This window comes from Crocuta crocuta, unplaced genomic scaffold (genome assembly GCF_008692635.1).
Source record: "Crocuta crocuta isolate KB4526 unplaced genomic scaffold, BGI_CrCroc_1.0 scaffold249, whole genome shotgun sequence".
NCBI classification, from domain to species: Eukaryota; Metazoa; Chordata; class Mammalia; order Carnivora; family Hyaenidae; genus Crocuta; species Crocuta crocuta.
Genome location: NW_027533262.1, coordinates 2,412,353 through 2,431,179, shown reverse-complemented (window position 1 = coordinate 2,431,179; position 18,827 = coordinate 2,412,353). Strand labels below are relative to the sequence as shown.

The 18,827-nt window shown below is 33.9% G+C and overlaps 1 long non-coding RNA gene across 1 annotated transcript in view; it reads left to right on the top strand.

Moving 5' to 3' along the window:
- Positions 1-18,827, top strand: part of LOC144217830 (uncharacterized) — an 86,735-nt gene that overhangs the window by 51,829 nt on the left and 16,079 nt on the right. The gene's annotated exons all lie outside the window — the stretch shown is intronic.

The window sequence follows — 18,827 nt, the reverse complement described above, 5'->3', positions numbered from 1 at the left end:
ATTTCTATTCTTATGTGCATGCTACTTGGAGACTATTTAACTAATTCAAGTTCCCCACTAGCCTCCTCCAAAATATTTCCTCTGAGGTCTCTGCAATCCTTAGCTTAATAGTAACCTAGGATATCATACCGTTCAGAGAAAACCTAGGAATAAATGAACTCCAAATTTCCTTCACAGGAACTATAGATGCTGAGGAATTCCCTACCATATTCTTCGAGGCATACTCTTTGAGATAAAGTTGGCTTCCTTTTTGTTCTTCAAAAACACATTCCCAGATTTTTTCACCTGATACGATTTAAAAAAAAAGAAGTCTAACTATTTCACTTTATTGCACTACTCATATGCCATATATTGCCTTCTTGAGCATAGAGACATTCCCTAATGATTTTAATACTTGATTAAATTTTCACTGCTCTATGCAGACCAGATAAATCATTGAAATAATACTATATGATATTGCCTCCCTAGTTTATAGGGTACATAGGTTTCCAGAATTATAAAATAAAATACAGAACACCAAATTAAAGTTGAGTTTCAGATAAAAAGCAATTTTTAAAGTATAAGTATCCCTGTGCTATATTAGGGGTATATGCACACTAAAATAATTATTTACTGTTTATCTGAAATTCAAATTTAACTGATTCTTTTTGCATTCTATTTGGTAAGGTCAATAGATGGCATATAAGGCATATTTGAAGTGAAATGTATATATATTTAATAAAGAAAATTAATTATGTATGTGTGCACATGTGCATTGTGTGTTTTGAGATCAAGGAGGATGCCACTTTTGTTTTCCTTTCCCAAATGATATGAATCCTATGGTTATATACCTGTTGCCATACTTACTTTATTATAAAATGAGTTCATTAGTTTGAGGCAGTATGATTTTGAATATTATGTTAATAAATCAAACATATTGTGAACCCTCAAATAGTGATGCTCATGCAAGTTCTGTCAGCAGGAAAGGCAAATTCATACTCAGAATACATGTTAATTCTGATAAGGATGAATTATTGTCCTTCTCAGGATGAACTGGGTATTAAGGAATCAACCTCACATCAAGTGGATGATTGGCTTCTGTGACAGATCATCATATACAGGGGCCTCAGAGTCATTAGTGTTCACTGCTGACAGATTGGATATATAGCCCCTCTAGTGGCTAGATCAGCTTTATTGAGAAAGAGACCTTGTAGTTTGGTCTATGCTCAGTCTCTCTATCTGTTGTCATGGCTTTTCATTTATGTGCAATCACTGGAATGGTGAATGGAAGAGGTTAAGTTGATATCTACTGCATATCATCCTACCACCTGGTTACTGAGTGCTACTTATGTGATAGAAGCTGTCTTGGGTGCATTAGTGGGTGCTAGAAAGATCCTCACGTTTTGTGCCTATTCCTATTGGTACATTCCCATATCTATTTTTCAGACCTCCTTGTCTATGGACTTCTGATCTCTCTCATTACAAGTCCCTGACCAAAATAGTCATTACTACCCAAGGGTTTACATGTATGTACTTCCTTCAAACCATTGTTCTTACATGGGCAGATGGCTAGATACATAACCCAAACCTTTGTCCCAGGAGTATTTCTTTTACTATTTTTCCAAAATAGCTTGAGAGGGAATGTCATGAAACAGCAACAGATTTTTAGCTTAAAGATATTTTGAATTAATTAACCAATTAATCCAGTAAACCTAGTCCACCACCCCCACTTCTCTGTTGATTATCTGTGAGACACCACATAAAAGATCATAGATGTAAACTGAGGGAACTGAGGGAGAAGCATTAGAACAACAGAGATAAGACCCTGGGGCGGGGCATGGTGACACACAGAATTAAACTTCCAGGGAGTTCTGATTCTGCATATGTATGGAGCATATGGTTCTAGTAGTCTGATGGCAGCCCTCCAAAACAGTCACGGGTGCTGACTGTTGAAAGCTAAAGCACACAGAAGTCAGAGGAGGGATGCACGGAAAGGGTAAAGTGGATCTGAGAGAGATCAGAGGGGAGCACTGACAGTGCCTGCACATTTTGTAACCCTGTTTTTCCTTAACGTCTACTCAGCAATCATCCACACAAACTTAATAAGTTCTCTACTCCATGGAGCTCAGCAAGCCAGATAAAAATGACTGAACTATCTAGAGAGATGTTTACAACTTTATGTAACTCACCTGGGTCTTCACCATAACTGTTCTTGGTCAACTGTCACATGATAAACATTCCAAATCCACAATCATTACTTTAAGTCCTGCCTCTATCAATCTCAAAAGACAACTTTAAAAAACTAAGGTGATCCTGGGTGCTCCTCTCAACTTGCTGTGCCCAAGTTCAAGTATTTTGTCACTACTCTTATTCTGGTCTTAGATTGTGAGGTATTCTTCTTACTAGGGATTGACCCCATCTTTTACCCATGTACAATATCTCTCTCTTTTCTCTTACTTTTATTTAGCCTAAACTTATGAAAATATCTTTTTATTAAGAAAAAAATTTGTTGGCCTTATAAACATGCTAGTGATTGTCTAATATTCCTATTTGTGTTTATGTTAAAATTTATTTTAAAAACTCATCAAATAGTCATTGTATCCACTTTGACATACTTCAGTCCCCAATCTGTTACAGTCTTGTGTTATTTCTCTTTCAGGTCCTAAAACTGCCATGGCTAAGATTCTAGACTGCCTACCTGGATATCACTCAAACATCATCACAGTTATATACCTCATCTTAGATATAGGTGTTACCTCTTCAAATATGACACTGCATTTTCTTTGACTCTTCTCCTATGACTGCTTAGGCAATGTATTTTTCATGACTTCTTTTTCCCTACCTAAGAAATATCACAAATTCTCCCCTGACAAACTCCTTTACTCTAAAGGACTTGAACTTCATTAATATTTGTATTTTATGGTGGTGGGTTTCTGGTTCACATATGCAACTTTCTCTTATAAGCAGTTAATTTATACTCATGGCTAAAGTATTCAAAATTGAAATCATAATTTCTTAATTTAGTTGTCTACCATTTAGTTATGACCTAGTAACCAAAAGGTCACCCTTGACTTCTCTCTAATTCCACTACACACATTCAGTTTCTGTAGCTACATTCAATTCATTGTTAAGTCCTGCTGAGCTTCTTTCTTATGCATTTATCAAACCTATACTAACTTATCCATTCCACTGCAACTACTCTCATTCAAAACTTCATGATTTCTTACTGAAATTACTACAACAGCCAATAACTCTTTCCTAAGTTTCTAGCTCCATGATGCTAATGTGATTTTTCTATGCCTCTGCTTGAAAGATTTATCTAAAACATAAACTTAACTGTCCTTGTTTGACTTTCACCAGATGCAGAGCAGGAATAAGGCTTTAAGTGCAAGTGTTTTACATGAGAGGTGATCCTTGGAAGTACAATTATGAAGTGAAGTGAGACAGGGATGGAGGAAAGTCAATAAATGATGTACTAAAAAGAAGTTATCATGCTGGGAAACTGGGGCTTAATCCTATAGAAGATCCTGTAAAAGAATTGTGTATCATACCTCAGAATTATTCTACTGAGGGTTAAGAAAGCTGGAAGTTCATTCACAAATTTCCATAACTCACTGCTGAGGATCACTTCTATGGTGAGTTAACTTCCAGGCACTTTCATCTGCCCCTTGTGAAGGCTTAATAGAGTTTTATATCCAGGGCAAGTATCCAAGATAGAGAAGCAGGTGCTTAATATAGGAAGCCACTAGTAGGTATAGGAACCGTAACTGAAACCATAGGTGACCTCCAGTTTGGGCTAAGGGCATGAGAATGAGGCATTGGCAGAATCTGCTACAATTCCCACATTACTTTTTTTATTTCAAACCCTCTTGCATCTGACTCTTACATACAAGATAAATTCTGAACTTCATGCTAGGTTATACATGTACTTCCACACATTTCTCTAAGATGCAGCAAATCAGTTACCACTCCCCATCTCAGGGTTTTTTGTTTTTTTTTTTTTTTGGTCTAGCACAATCAAGTTGCTTATAGATATTAAACACAGGCCTCTGTTGTTTATAGATGTTAAACACTTACTTTTTTGTTGCCCCAACTTATTCTCAAGTTTTACCTGGCTATTGTCTATGATACAGGTAAAGATTTGCTTGTTTCAGGATGCCAAACTGGAAACTCTCATCCTTAGATAGTACTACTTCTTTTCTTCCTCCAACACTATTCCCACAGTCATGTAACATGTCCCCCCCCAATATATCCATCATAGTTAATTTATCTGTGCTTTTTTCTTTTATTTCTACTCAACTTTGAGCTCTTCAAGGAAAAAAAGTCTGTCTCTATCTTATTTATCAACTTTTTTTGCAGTCCTAGTATATGGCTCAGTGTCTGACATAGCAAATTGTTCATACTTACTGAATAAAACATTAACTTCTTGGTATCTCATATTTAAAGGAGTAATTCAATCTGAGCAAGTCACTTTTTAGAGCACAATGGGCCATAACTCAAAGGTGTATTAATTTTCTGTGTGAAAATTTTTTATGGTTTTAGTTCCATTTATGTCAAAACATCTCTTCTATATTCAATCTTAAAATAAAGTATGCATTGTATAAACATTTCAAGTGTTCATCTAAGGAATAGGAATAAATCAATGCTACTTTAGCTGTCAGGGGAAAAAAAGTATTAAAGGCAGAAGATTTCTACACTACTTATTGGCTCACTTGTTGGATGAGGTGACACTAGAAGATAAACTGTAGAATTTGAATACCTGTGGCACATTATCATTAATTTTCTTGGAATTGAAGGAAATTCTTTCAGCTTAATTTCCCAGATATCTGCTTTGCTGAATTCCTTCTAATAGCACTTTCAGAGTGAATAGCGTTATTTTTCATGTATGATGGATATGAAAATATTAAATTTAATTCATATCTTAAAACCCCATTCTTCTTTTACCTGAAGCACTATGGAGGGCCAATACTATACTTCCCTGTATCTCTACCAAATAATAATTTTATTTTAATACCTGAAAACAATTTTACCGAAGACTCATAGTTATTAAATAAATAAAAATGCACATTGCCATATGTATTTGAAATATATAATAGTTATTATGAAGAAGTTTAGAAGAATAAGATTGTTTAAGAAAATACGAGGGAAATGGTTGAAAGAACTTTTTATAGAATGTAATATGGTAAAGTAGAACACATATCTATAACATATAACAGAAAGAAAGTGGGTCCTCTTAATTTTATATCTCTTGCCAGCTAGTAAAAGGATGTTTCTTGAATTATCAGAATCACTAGTCTTTGTTCTTTCTGTTGAGATCTGACAGATGGAAACTCAGTAGCAACCACACAGAATGTTGCTGAATGTGACATGTGTACAGATCAGATAATACTTTCTTTCCTGGGGGGCTCACTTAGTCCTCCTCCACACCTTTGACCCATTTCATCCAATACTTCCTCAAAACAACAAAACTATCAGGCATTTGTGGAATATATTTTGTGAATAAGTATGGGCCATGCATCATTGTGGTTTTTTTTTCTAGATCCCTTTATTAAATATGAATAAAAACACATTTTCCCAAATAAACATTACTCAGTTTTTTTCATTAAGATTGATGATCATTTTTTTCTTTAAATATATCATTAAATAAAAATTTCTTTCTATAAGGCATTTGGGGCTATGTATTTGATGACAGATACACAAACTCAGTTAAATTGAAAATCAAAATATGCTTACTGATTCATTTTTAGGTAGAGTTTTATCTTTAGGTAAGGCTTAAAATTTTAATTTTCATTAATATTGGTTTATTTTAAACTCACTAATGAAGGACTAGTGACTTTGAAAAGCATTGAAATGCTTTGTTTTGAAATGGAATTTGGATAGCAATCCCTGATATTTCTTCCCACAACTTCTTACTAAATGAAAACACAGGAAAACAAAATGAAACACAAACAAAAGACTCATAACCCTAAAAATCAAGACTGGCAGAAAGCCTTATGCTGGAATTGATAGTAATTTTAAAGCAATCAAAGCTGGATTTGGAAAAGCTTAACCAGAGTTAACAAATTATGGTTTCACATCATGAAAAAGAAAGCCTGAAAAAAAATAGGCACATTTCTTTGTGGCTTCCTGGAATGCCCTCTGACTCGATGGATCAGGGCTGGCCACAAACAGACACCGAGCGACTATCCTACTGCACCTCTCAGTGCTTTGTTCCACATGTCAAACTACTGAGTTGTGTCACCATCTGCCTTACGAATTAAGTTCAGTTAGAGATTGAAACTACCAGAGAATTCTGGCGAATTATAAAGGCGCATGGCCCTCTGAATTTAAGGGGATGGGGTGCAAAAACAGTTTACTCCATCAAAAGAAAGAAAGAAGCCATAATTAAGAAACAATAAAAGTTATTCCATGAAATAATACTATTATCGATTATTAATACTATTATTGTGCTAGATTGTTTTTTGTAACAGTTTTATTGACATCTGACTTATATGCCATACAATTCACCCATTTAAAATGTACAATTTAATGGTTTTTAGAGGCGCCTGGGTGGCTCAGTCGGTTAAGCGTCTGACTTCGGCTCAGGTCATGATCTCACACTTTGTGGGATGGAGCCCCACATGGGGCTGTGTGCTGACAGCTCGGAGTCTGGAGCCTGCCTCAGATTGTATCTCCCTCTCTCTCTGCCCCACCCCCATTCAGACTCTGTTTCTCTCTGTCTCAATGATAAATAAACATTTAAAAAAATTTAATGGTTTTTATTCATGGAGTTGTGCAAACATCAGCACAATTTTAGAACCAACACATTATTTCAAAACGAAACACTGAAACCTTTAGCGATCACTCCCAAACCCCATTATTTCTTTCAGGCTTAGGCTACCACTAATCTACTTTCTTTTTAATTCTTTGTAATAAAAAAGGTGTATGTTTAAGGTGTACCATATGATGATTTCATATACTTATACATAGTAAAATTGTTACTATAAACAAACTGATTAACAGCACCTCCTCACATGGTTACGATTTTTTTTGTATATGTGATGCAAACACCTGAAATTTATTTTTTTAGCAAATTTCAAATATGCAATACAGCATTGCTAATCTTAGTGAACATGTTGTACATTAAATCTCTAGACTTATTCATCCTACATAACTGCAAATTTTGCCTTTTGACCAATATCTAACTTCCTCAAACTCACTGCTTCAAATAACCACTATTCTACTCTTTGTTTTTATGTATTTGACTTTGTTTTAAAGTTTATTTACTTGAGAGAAAACACGGGTGGGGAAGGGGCTGAGAGAGAGGGAAAGAGAGAATCCCAAGCAAGCTCTGGGTTCCACGCTGAGCCGATCGTGGGGCTCGATCCGACGACTGTAGGATCATGACCTGAGCTGAAATAAAAAATCTGACACTCAACCGACTGAGCCACCCAGATGCCCTCATGTATTTGACTGCTTTAGAAGATTCCACATATAAGTGACATCATGTTTTGTTTGGCATTTTTCTCTATGCTTCCGGTTTATTTCACTTAGCATAATGCCATCTGGGTCCATCCATGTTGTTGTAAATGACTGGATTTCCTCTCTCTCATGATGGAATAATATTATATATTATAATATTTTATATATATATATATAAAATCTTCTTTAACCATTCTTCTGTTGAAGGACACATAGGTTGTGTCCATATCTTGGCTATGTGAATAATGCTACAACACACATAAGATTTCAAATCTCTTTTTTGTATTGTGTTTTATTTCCTTTGGAGATATACCCAGAAGTATAATTGCTGGATGATGTGGTACTTCTATTTTTAATTGTTGGAGGAACACGTTACTATTTTCCATAGTGGCTGAACCAGTTTATATTCCCACCAATAAAATACAAGTGTTTGCTTTTCTGTGCATTTTTCTTACCAACACAATTTATTTCTTGTTTTATTTATTTATTTTTTGATGATAGCCATTCTAATAGGTGTGCAGTGATATCTCATTGTAAAAGACAAAAGGTAGCTTTTGACTTGCATTTCCCTGATGATTAGTGATGTTGAGCATCTTTTCATGTATATATTGGCCATTTGTATGGATTCTTTGAAAAAATGCCTATTTTGTGTCATTTGTTAGATTCTTTACAAGCATAATCTTATTTATGAGATTTATAGTCTTCTGAACAATTGTATAAGGAATGATTACGATTCCTATTTTATCAATCAGAAAGAAGACTGGCAAGTATAAATGACCTGCCTAATTTCATACCTCTGTCCCTGACTCTGTGATAGAATTGCTTCAAATTTCATAACTTTGCCCCTGACTCTGTGACAGAATTAATTCAAACTCTTGTGGAAACTTTGTCTAGACTATGCCAATCTGATTTTCTTTCTTTGGAATTCTGAACTTGGTAATGGACCCAGTTAATTTCTATATGTTGATGGATTGAAAGATAGCTGAGTGACCGTATTCTGATATCAATAGGGATGATAAAAAGAGCAAAAGAGAAGAATAATAGCAATAAGATCAAAGAAGAGAGAAGCAGGAATGAGAAAATGAATCCTGATCTATTCCCAGACTCATTGCTGCACTACCTGACACCAAGATGCATTCTAGCCCCTGCTTTATGATTATACATTTTATTTTAGCTAAAACAGATAGAGTTGTTTTATGTAATTGTTATATATGTTAATTAAAATAAACTAAAAGATAATATCGGTTATTATTTTGAGATGGGATTTGTTAATTCACATTTTCTTATTTATTTTTATGTATTTGTCAAATATTCTATTGCTCTGATGAAGTAAATTAAGCATAGGTCAAATAAAGAGAAATTTAACTACTATAGCTGGCAAGCATACATTCAATTTTATGTTAAAATTAAGAATTTACAAAACATATTTGATAGTGATGGAGGAATACTGAACTCACATCAGCAATGTTCAACAAAGTATTTGTATTAATACTAATCTTTTTAATATATAGCTATTTTTAAGAAAGAACTTTTTAAAAATAATTATTTATGTTTGTGCATATATATGTATGTGTATACACACATGTATATTCAACTTTAATTGAAAACATACAATTTTATAGAATTACTGTCTTTTTTTTCTTAAAGGAAAAGTAAAACAATTGATAACAAGCAATATAAAAAGATGATATTCTCATATTAGTGGGCAATCAGGAAAGTACAAAGGGTGGTTTTATGTCTGGACATATCTAAATATAAATAGAATAATAACCAGTAAAGATCAAGTGTAAAGCTGCAGACTTATTGGAACCTATTATTTTTATATTCTTAATTTTTAACTATTAAAAATTAAACATAATTCTTCAAACATTATTTCACATTTTTTACTGTAATGCAATAATCAGCCTAACTCTTGTCATTAAAACTATAATATCTGATTATAAGGCTCAGTTTTTCTAAATTATTAGAGATATATATTTACTGTCTTAGTAAGAGAAATCTAATGGTTGGAATTAATATAATATGTATTTTCAGGACAGAACAATTATCTGTTACAATTTTCAAGCTGACGTTACTTAATATCTCCAGAGTGAAGACATCATTTTTATTTTACATTTAATGGCAAAATCTTAATGAATTGGTTGCAGTGGCTTTCTGAAAGAGTAGCTGATATATTAGTTTAGAAATCAAGCTATATGTTATCATACCTTATCATTAATCTCAATAAAAAATGAATAAAATGCCTCTTTTCTTCTCTTAACTATCTCAAAGTATCTGTTTCAAGTATATCAATATTTCTTACATGAATTTTCAAATTTGATCTCTTTTTAAATATATTATTTTATATATTTTTATATAACCTTGTTTCTGAATGGATAACAATTGTAAGTTTGAAATCCACTGCATGTAAAATTTCCTTCTTAAGAAAGAATTTATAGGCAGTCTTTTGCATGTTCTTCTCAATTAGCAATTGCAAAGTGAGACACTATCTTATAGTCTACATTTCACTTATTATTGGAAATATGATGCAGACAGATTGGCTCCTGGCTTCCTTGATATAAGTCAAGGCAAAATCATCAGTTCTGTCCCATGTGAGCCAATTAATTTCACATAGAGAAACACTGTTTTTTTTTTTCTCTTTTGCCTCAGAGTAAAACTATGTTTCTATCAACTTATTGAAAACTATCATATGCCATTAGGTTCAAAGTGTAAATGGCTCAAATGCCGTCTCTGAATCCCTGACAGTGTGCTATTTATTAAGTCCAGTCCAATGATTCATCATGCAGTGAAGGCACACACCTATGAATTAAGAAAGGTGCAAAGCCACATTTATGAAGGCTTGGGTTCTCAGATCATTTGAGTTTGCTAAGATTTTTATTGACTAAGCTTCTTTAAGTTCTAACTATTTTTCCTTCCTCGAGTAAGACATAATTACCTCTACACCTGGAAATTAAATATTTTAGCTTTATATATGGAGGATAATACAGTTTGACACATAAAATACCATTACTCAAGTTACTTTATTTGAGAAAAATTATCAAGTTAATAAATCAATGTTTATTTGTATAAAATGCATTGCACGTCACTCTGTTCCCTATACATAGGTGGAAATATTTTGTTTTCCCTGTCACACCTACCTTCTGTAGAATTTGCAGTAATTGGTCTGAGAATATTTAGGGGAAAAAAAAAACTAGCTCCTGTAATTAGCATAAATAAAATTCATATATTCCTGTTGGAATCTATATCCAAGCTTTGACACCTGAAATTCTGCCTAATTTCTAATTTTTTAAAAAATTACACCTTATGATTACATGCAACCTGATGTTTACAGGAACATTATCTACAATGGCTCAATTATGGAAAGAGCCCAAATGTCCGTCGACTGATAAATGGATAAGAAGATGTGGGGTGTGTGTGTGTGTATGTGTGTATATACATATATATGTGTGGTGGAATATTACTTGCCCATATAAAGAATGAAATCTTGCCATTTGCAACAACATGGGTGGAACTAAAGAGTATAATGCTAAGCGAAACAAGTCAGTCAGAGAAAGACAAATACCATATGATTTCACCTATACGTGGAATTTAAGAAACAAAACAAACTAACATTGTAGGGGAAAAGGAAAACCAGGAAACAGACTCTTAATAATAGAGAACAAACTGATGGTTATCAGAGGGGAGGTGGGTGGGGCACAGGTTAAATGGCTAATGGGGATTAAAGAACACTTGTAATGAGAACTGGGTGTTGTAAATAAATGTTGAATCACCAAATTCTACATCTGAAATTAATATTACACTGTATGTTAACTAACTGGAATTTAAACAAACACTTAGAGAAACAAAAATAAACAAACAAAAAACCAACCAAACAAGCAAAAAAGAAATTATATGAAACATTTCACACACACGCACACACACACACACGAAACACACACACAAAACACACACAGAATCATAGTCTATAATATGAGTGTCAACTAAGCTAAGTATAAGACAAAGAAAGAGAGTAACATAGACAGGAACATTTATAAGCAGGAATAAATAAAATTGTGAGCAGAAAAACAACAGAAAAAAATCTATGAAATCAAAAGCTTGATTTTGGAAAAAATATTAAAATTTATAAACTTCTACTGATATGGATCAGGAAAAAAAAGGCACGATTTACTAACACAGGAATGAAACAGTGGGAATCACAACATATTTTACAGACATTAATAAATAACAAAGGGCTATTATGAACAACTTTATGCCAATCAATTTGATATGTTATGTGAAATTGATACATTTCTTGAAAGATAAATGTAGGGCACTACCTTAAGAAGAAATAGGTACTCTTGGGATGCCTGGATGGCTCAGCCAGTTAAGTGTCTGACTTAGGCTCAGGTCATGATCTCATGGCTCATGAATTCGAGCCCTGTTTCAGGCTCTGTGCTGACAACTCAGAGCCTCAAGTCTGCTTCAGATTCTGTGTCTCCCTCTTTCTCTGCCCCTCACCCACTCACACTCTGTGTGTGTCTCTCTCTCTCAAAAATAAATAAACATTTAAAAATTTTAAAAATAAGAAGAGATAAATACTCTAAATAGTCCTATAGTTATTAAAGATAGCAAATTCATAGTTAAAAACTTTCCAACAAATCTAGGCTCTAGGGCCAGATGGCCTCACTAGAGAAATCTATCAAACAAAATAAATAACACTAATAATTCCACATACACATTTCCAGAAAATAGAAGAGAGGAGGCATTTTCTAATTCATTTTAAGGGGCCTGCATTATGCAGATACCAAATCCAGAAACAAACTTTCCAAGAAAACAAAACTATAGCCCTCATGGATATAGAAAAAAGTATGTCATCATCATTATCATCCCCCATCTCTTTCTCTCTCTCAAATAAACCCTATCAAAGTAGAATTGATGTTAGGAGATTTGTTCAACTCCCAATAATTAATGTAATATAATATAACTTAATGCAATGTAATTAATGTAACCTAAAATCAATAATAATAATAAAAAGAATATAGATTCATTATGACACGGACAGCAATGCATTTGTAAAGTTCATGATCCATATATTATAAAAATATCGGGGCACTTGGGTGGCTCAGTCGGTTAAGTGTCTGACTTCGGCTCAGGTCACAATCTCACTTCATGGGTTCGAGCCTCGCATCCGGCTCTGCACTGACAGCTAAACAGCTAGCTCAGAGCCTGGAGCCTGTTTCAGATTCTGTATCTCCCTCTCTTTCTGACCCTCCCTTGTTCATGATGTCTCTCTCTCTCTCTCTCTCTGAAATAAAAAAAAATCTCTACGAGCTAAAAAAGGACAACCTCCTTAACATGATAGTGTCTCATATTCACCTACAGATAATAGTATATTAAATGCTCAAAGATTGAATGTGTCGCTCTAAGACCAGAAACAAGTCGAGGATGTCTGTTTTTATCGCTCCTATTTAAAGTTGTACTGGAGATTATTGCGAGTCAAATCATGGAAAAAAGTGAATTGAAAGACATTCATTTAGGAAAAGAAAAATTAAATTGTCTCTATTTGCAGATGGCTTAGTTGCCTAAGTAGAAAATTTCAGAATCCAAAATGAGCCAGCAGACCTAATAAGTATGTTGAGTGAGGTCACTGGATGCAAGGTCAATAAATAAAAATCAATTGTATTTCTATGTAGTGGTAATCAACAATTGGAAATTGGAATTTTAAGTTGAACTACTTAAAATAATACTAACTTGAAATATTTATTGATTATTCTACCAAAATATTAGAAAGAATTTTACATTGGAAATCATAAGATCTTTGGTGAGAGAAGTCAAGTAAGACCAAAGTTTATGGAGAGAAATTGTTTATGGGTTGAATGATAAAAATAGGCAAAATATAAATTCTCCTCCAAATTATCTATGGAACAAGGTAATCTAAACCAAACTTCAGCAGACATTTTAATGTAGAAATTAAAAAGCTAATACTAAAATTTATATGGAAAGCAAGAGATATAGAAAAGAAAAAATAATTTTGAATAAGAAGAGATAATTTGCATTATCTGATTGTAAGAATGACTACAAAGCTCCAATGATCATGATAATGTAGTGCTGCCAAAAATATAATCAGAGATCAAACAGAATAGATAATGCAGAAATAGACCCATGCAGATATGGTCATTTGGTATTTAAAGAAGTTTTCAAGGAAATTATACTAAAAATAGATTGTCACAAGAAAGACAAATACCATGTGATTTTACTTATACGTAGAATCTATAAAACAGAACAAATGAATAAACAAATAAAAAGCAGAATCAGACCTATAAATACAGAGAACAAAATGATGGTTGTAAGAGGGAAGGGGGTTGGGTAAATAGGGTGAAAGGGAGCGAGGGATACAGGCTTTCAGTTATGGAATGAATAAGTCATGGGAAAACAAGATACACCATAGAAATTATAGTCAATGATACTCTAACAGCATTGAATGATGACAGATGGTGGCTACATTTGCGATGAGCAGAGCATAATGTATGGAGATGTTGAATCACTATAGTGTACACCTGAAACTAGTTAGAATTGTGTGCAACTATACTCAAAACCAAACCAAAACAAAAGAAATAGTCTTTTCAGCAAATGAAGCTGGGCAAACAGAGTAACCACATGCAAAAATAGTGCATCTCTACCCTTAATTGCATCACATACAAAAATGAGCTCTAAATAGATCACAGACATAAAATTATAAAATTTCTAGGAAAATAAATATTCATGACTTCAGGGTAGGCAGAAATTTATTATATATGACACAAAAATAAGAAAAAAATGTTGATAAATTGCACTTCATTAAAATTAAAATTTTCTTTTCTTTCAAACATACTGTGAAGGCAATGAAAAAAAATGCCACAAATTAGGAAATGTAAATTAAAATCATAATAGGATACTACTATATGCCTATTGGATTATTTAAAATAAAAGACTTGATAATACTAAATGTTAGCCGGAATGTGGAACTACTGGGAATTTCATATATTTCTGATGTGGCTACAAAATGATATATCCATTTTAGAAAAAGGTAAGGCAATTTCATATTAAGGTAACAGACTTACCCTGTGGTCTAACACTCTTACTCATAGATATTTACTAAAGAAAATGAAGACATGTTCAAACAACACCTGTATGTGAATATTTACAGCAATATTTATTACCAAAAATTAGAAACAACCAAAATGTCCATCAACTGGTGAATGGTTTAAAAATTGTCATTCATACAATAAAATGGCACGTGACTCAGTGAGAAGATGAACTACAAATGCATGCAACAATAAGAATGAATCTCAGAAGCGTTATGTTGAGTGAAACAAGTCATCAAAGACTTTAAAGACCCTCTACTGGAGGATCCATTTAAATGACACTGAAACTGTAATTATAAACATACAGGGACAAAAATCAGATCAACAGTTGCCAAAAACCGTTGGATGGTGTAGGGGAATTGGCTACAAAGGTATGAGTGGACTTTTAGGGATAATAGAAATATCTATGTCTTAATCATAATGATGGTGAAACTCATTTTCAATCTGTCAAAATTCATAGAACAGTATTCCTAAGAAGGTGAATTTTACTTTATGTAAATTTTACCTCAACAAACCAACAACCAAACAACAATATCAACAAAGAACTATAGCATGGGATATTAGGGGGGGAATCATTATATGGACGCTTTTCTCATATAAATGCTAGGCTAAGCAAACTGCTCATTGTCCCTCATCTGTCCCAACTTTCACTCCAGCTCTACCAGATCTCTAAAGTTCAGAGGCACATTTCTCAAGACTCATGCTTTCTTTTGAAATCCTTTTGATAACCAATGATACGCATATAATTTGTGCTTGTCACGTATGTTCATAAATACCAACTGATAATTTGGTTGAACACAGATTTTCTGCTTTGTGTACCAACATAATGCCTCCCTGACCATACTTTCCAGGTATACTTCCTGTTTGTTTGGCTGGATAACTTTTCACATGCCCTGAGGCCCTATCTATCTATGCTAAGTTAGTAGTAGTGTTTAGGATCCATGTCCTTTTAAATTCTAATTTATCCACATGCCAAATCAGCCACGTGTTTTTATTTCCAGATTGTTATTAATTCTAAAGGCAAGTTATTTTTCTCTACTATCGCATGCTCTGTTTCACTGATTCTTATTTGGCAAGGCAAAGTAATATAATCTTATTAATGCAGATTCAGGGCTCTACTTCAAGTGTACAAAATCAGAATTTATGAGTAAGATCTCAGGAAAGTATGTATTTTAATATCCATAAGCAATTTTAATATTTATTTCTGTTTGCAGTTTTTGGGTTACCAGTTTTTCTCCAAACAATATAACTGACGCTAATAGTTATTTATTTTTATTTTTTTAATGTTTATTTTTGAGAGAGAGAGAGAGCAGAACATGAGTGTGGAAGGGGCAGAGAGAGAGATACACACAGAATCTGAAGCAGGATCAAGGCTCTGAGCTGTCAGCACAGAACCTGATAAGAGGCTCGAACTCACAAGCTGTGAGATCATGACCTGGGCCTAAGTCAACCACTCGACTGACTGAGCGACCCAGGCACCCCTGATACAAATAGTTATTGTATTATCACTAAATCTGGAATTGAGATTCTTTTAGTTCCAGCTGATTACATCAAAGAGACTACAAAAAGGCAGATCAGATTACAACCAGACATATATTTACATCTAGGCTGAACTATGTGTAACATGAAAAATATCAAATCAGTTTCCTTTACATTTGTAAAATTAATATAAATAATATGCCTTGTGCTACTGAAAGTGACATTTTATAAATAAATTCTACTTACTATCTGATTTAAAATGTAAGCCTAGGCACATCTTCCCACTACACTGTGTATGCATGTGTATGAATTGTTGATTAATTTTATGTGTCAGTTCGGTTCATGATCCAGATATCTGATCAAACTTGCCTAGATGTAGCCATGAAGGTTATTTTTTAGATGAGATTAACATTCTTTGAGGAGTGTTAGTAAAGCAACGAGTAATGTCCATATGTGGGTGGGCCTCTTTGACCAGTTGAAAGCCTTGAGAAAAGGCTGAGCTTTCCTGAGGAAAAGGACATTGTAGCAGCAGACTGCCTTTAGACTCATGCTTCAGTATCACGTTTTCTACATCTCCAGACTGCTTGCCTCTTCCGCAGAGTTTGGACTTGGGAGCCTCCATAATCATGTGAGCCCATTTCTTAAAATAAACCTATTTCTCCATAGATAAATAAATAGATGGATAGACCAACTGGATGTGCATGTATTTATATATGTATATATTAACTAATATATACATCCTACTGCTTCTGTTTCTCTGGGAACCCTGACTAATAAATACATATGTGTTTGCACAGAGTCAATTATATTTCAAAAGCCTCAGGACAAATACATGCAGAACAGGTAAATTATTTAAGATATAACTTTCAATATTGACTAATAATTATTTAGTAGCATTCAAATATTATTAATACCCTGTTTAAAGTAATGTAGGGTTTCAAAGCATTTTCAAAAATATTTTTTCCTTTTTTTGACCTTTATAAGCTTGTGCAATAGATACAGAAAGCATTATTGATAATAATTTCAAGCATAAATCGGAAGAAAATATAAAACATAAAATTTTGAGACAAAAACTTTTGGGTTAGAATCAATACACTATGCAGAGTAATCCAGTTGAGCAAATCCTAAACAGTACTTAAAACAGGGTAGAACAGGCTCATACTGGATTACTAACTAGGCACATACTGTTCAAAAATTTAAAAAAACATAGTAGCTATAGCAACATTGGCACATTCAGGATACATTAAATTGAAATCTTAATAAAACAGTTGTGCTATACCTCTACATTTTCAGCAAATCTAAACACAGTTCTTAATTATAAATTGAGGGTAGATAGAGGTCCTGAATTTTACTCATTTCCAAATGATCAGAAATTACAATGTTAAAAATATCTTTTTATATTTTCCCCCTCACCAAGAAGTATCTATACCTATTTTCTGATATATAAAAATAATTGTAGTAGAAATTCAATGTTTACTGGAGAAACTTTTTTAATTTGAATAACTGTCAAATTATTTTGGGGAGCACCTAATCAGATTACAGAGGTTCCTAAACTGTTGTTGGAGTTGAGCATTCCCTGTAGATATTATTATTCTATTTCTATCAGTCTCTTTTTAGGCTTAGTATTGACAAAAACAAAACAAAACAAAAATAACACCAAGTACCATATTAGGCTAGAAAGAGCTAAATTAAGCAGACAGAATTCTAAGCCACGTTAAATATTGAAGACAAAGCAGGCTAAGACCTCAAAACAGACATAGCCTGCAAAATTGTGATGAATCAATTGTAATGACAGGTATGCAAAAAGAATGTATCAAGAGACAATGAAACCTGAGAGCTACCTTGTTTTTCTGATAGAGTAGAATATAATTATTGACTCCCTGGAATATAGATAGCAGCAAATCTACCTCACTGCTAGGACTAATACAGAGTTTCTGATTGAATTTTCTCAGAAGTAGATTCTGAAACAGTTTAGTGTGTGGGTTGTTTTGGCGGGGGGGAGTGCTCTTGGAATCAACAAATACAAAAGGGGAGGTAAAAAAGCAAGATGGCACCATGGGAAAAGCTGCTGTTTGGACAAAGAGGTCTGGAGCTAAATATGGTGGAGAATTTTTGTGTTTGGCTAAAATAGCAAGACTTTTATACACCCCCACTCCCCGTTTCTTTAGTCATTGGACTTTAGCTTCCCTAAGATCAATGTGTCTTTGGGGGAGGTCACTCTGCAGCTGAGGCAATCCCAGGGACTGACTGTCAGCCTTTCTCCTGAAGGTATGCCCAGCTGGAGAGACAATTGCTTCCTCAAGAGGAGATCTAGGTGTCAGGGTTCTGTTCATCACTGCCAGCCCTGAGCTACTTACATTTCAACTTCTTTATATACATTTGTAGAGAAGTTCTTTTGGCACTCTTTCAGGACTCTGGTGGACCTCTATTTCTGGGAGAATCTAAGAAATGGAAAATCACTGCAAAGTACTGAAGCTGCCACCACTACAACTGGTCTTGGGGACTGACAATCGTGATCTCTCTCTTCAATTATTTGTTCTAGCTTGCCCTCACCCTCAGCTATCACCTCTACTCGCCTTATCTAGAACCTTATCTCTTAGTGATCTGAGTCCCTGAACATGCTCTGCAAAGGCCAGGTATGCTATATCTGTTCATTTATACTCACGGTTGCTCAAGGGAGTAAGCTCCAAGAGACAATGGAGCAAACCACCTGGGTTCAAAACATTGCTCTTGGCCTTCATTGTGAAAACAGCCTTTGCTCCTTCTGATAGGTTTAATTACCCCTACCAAGATAGCGATTATTAT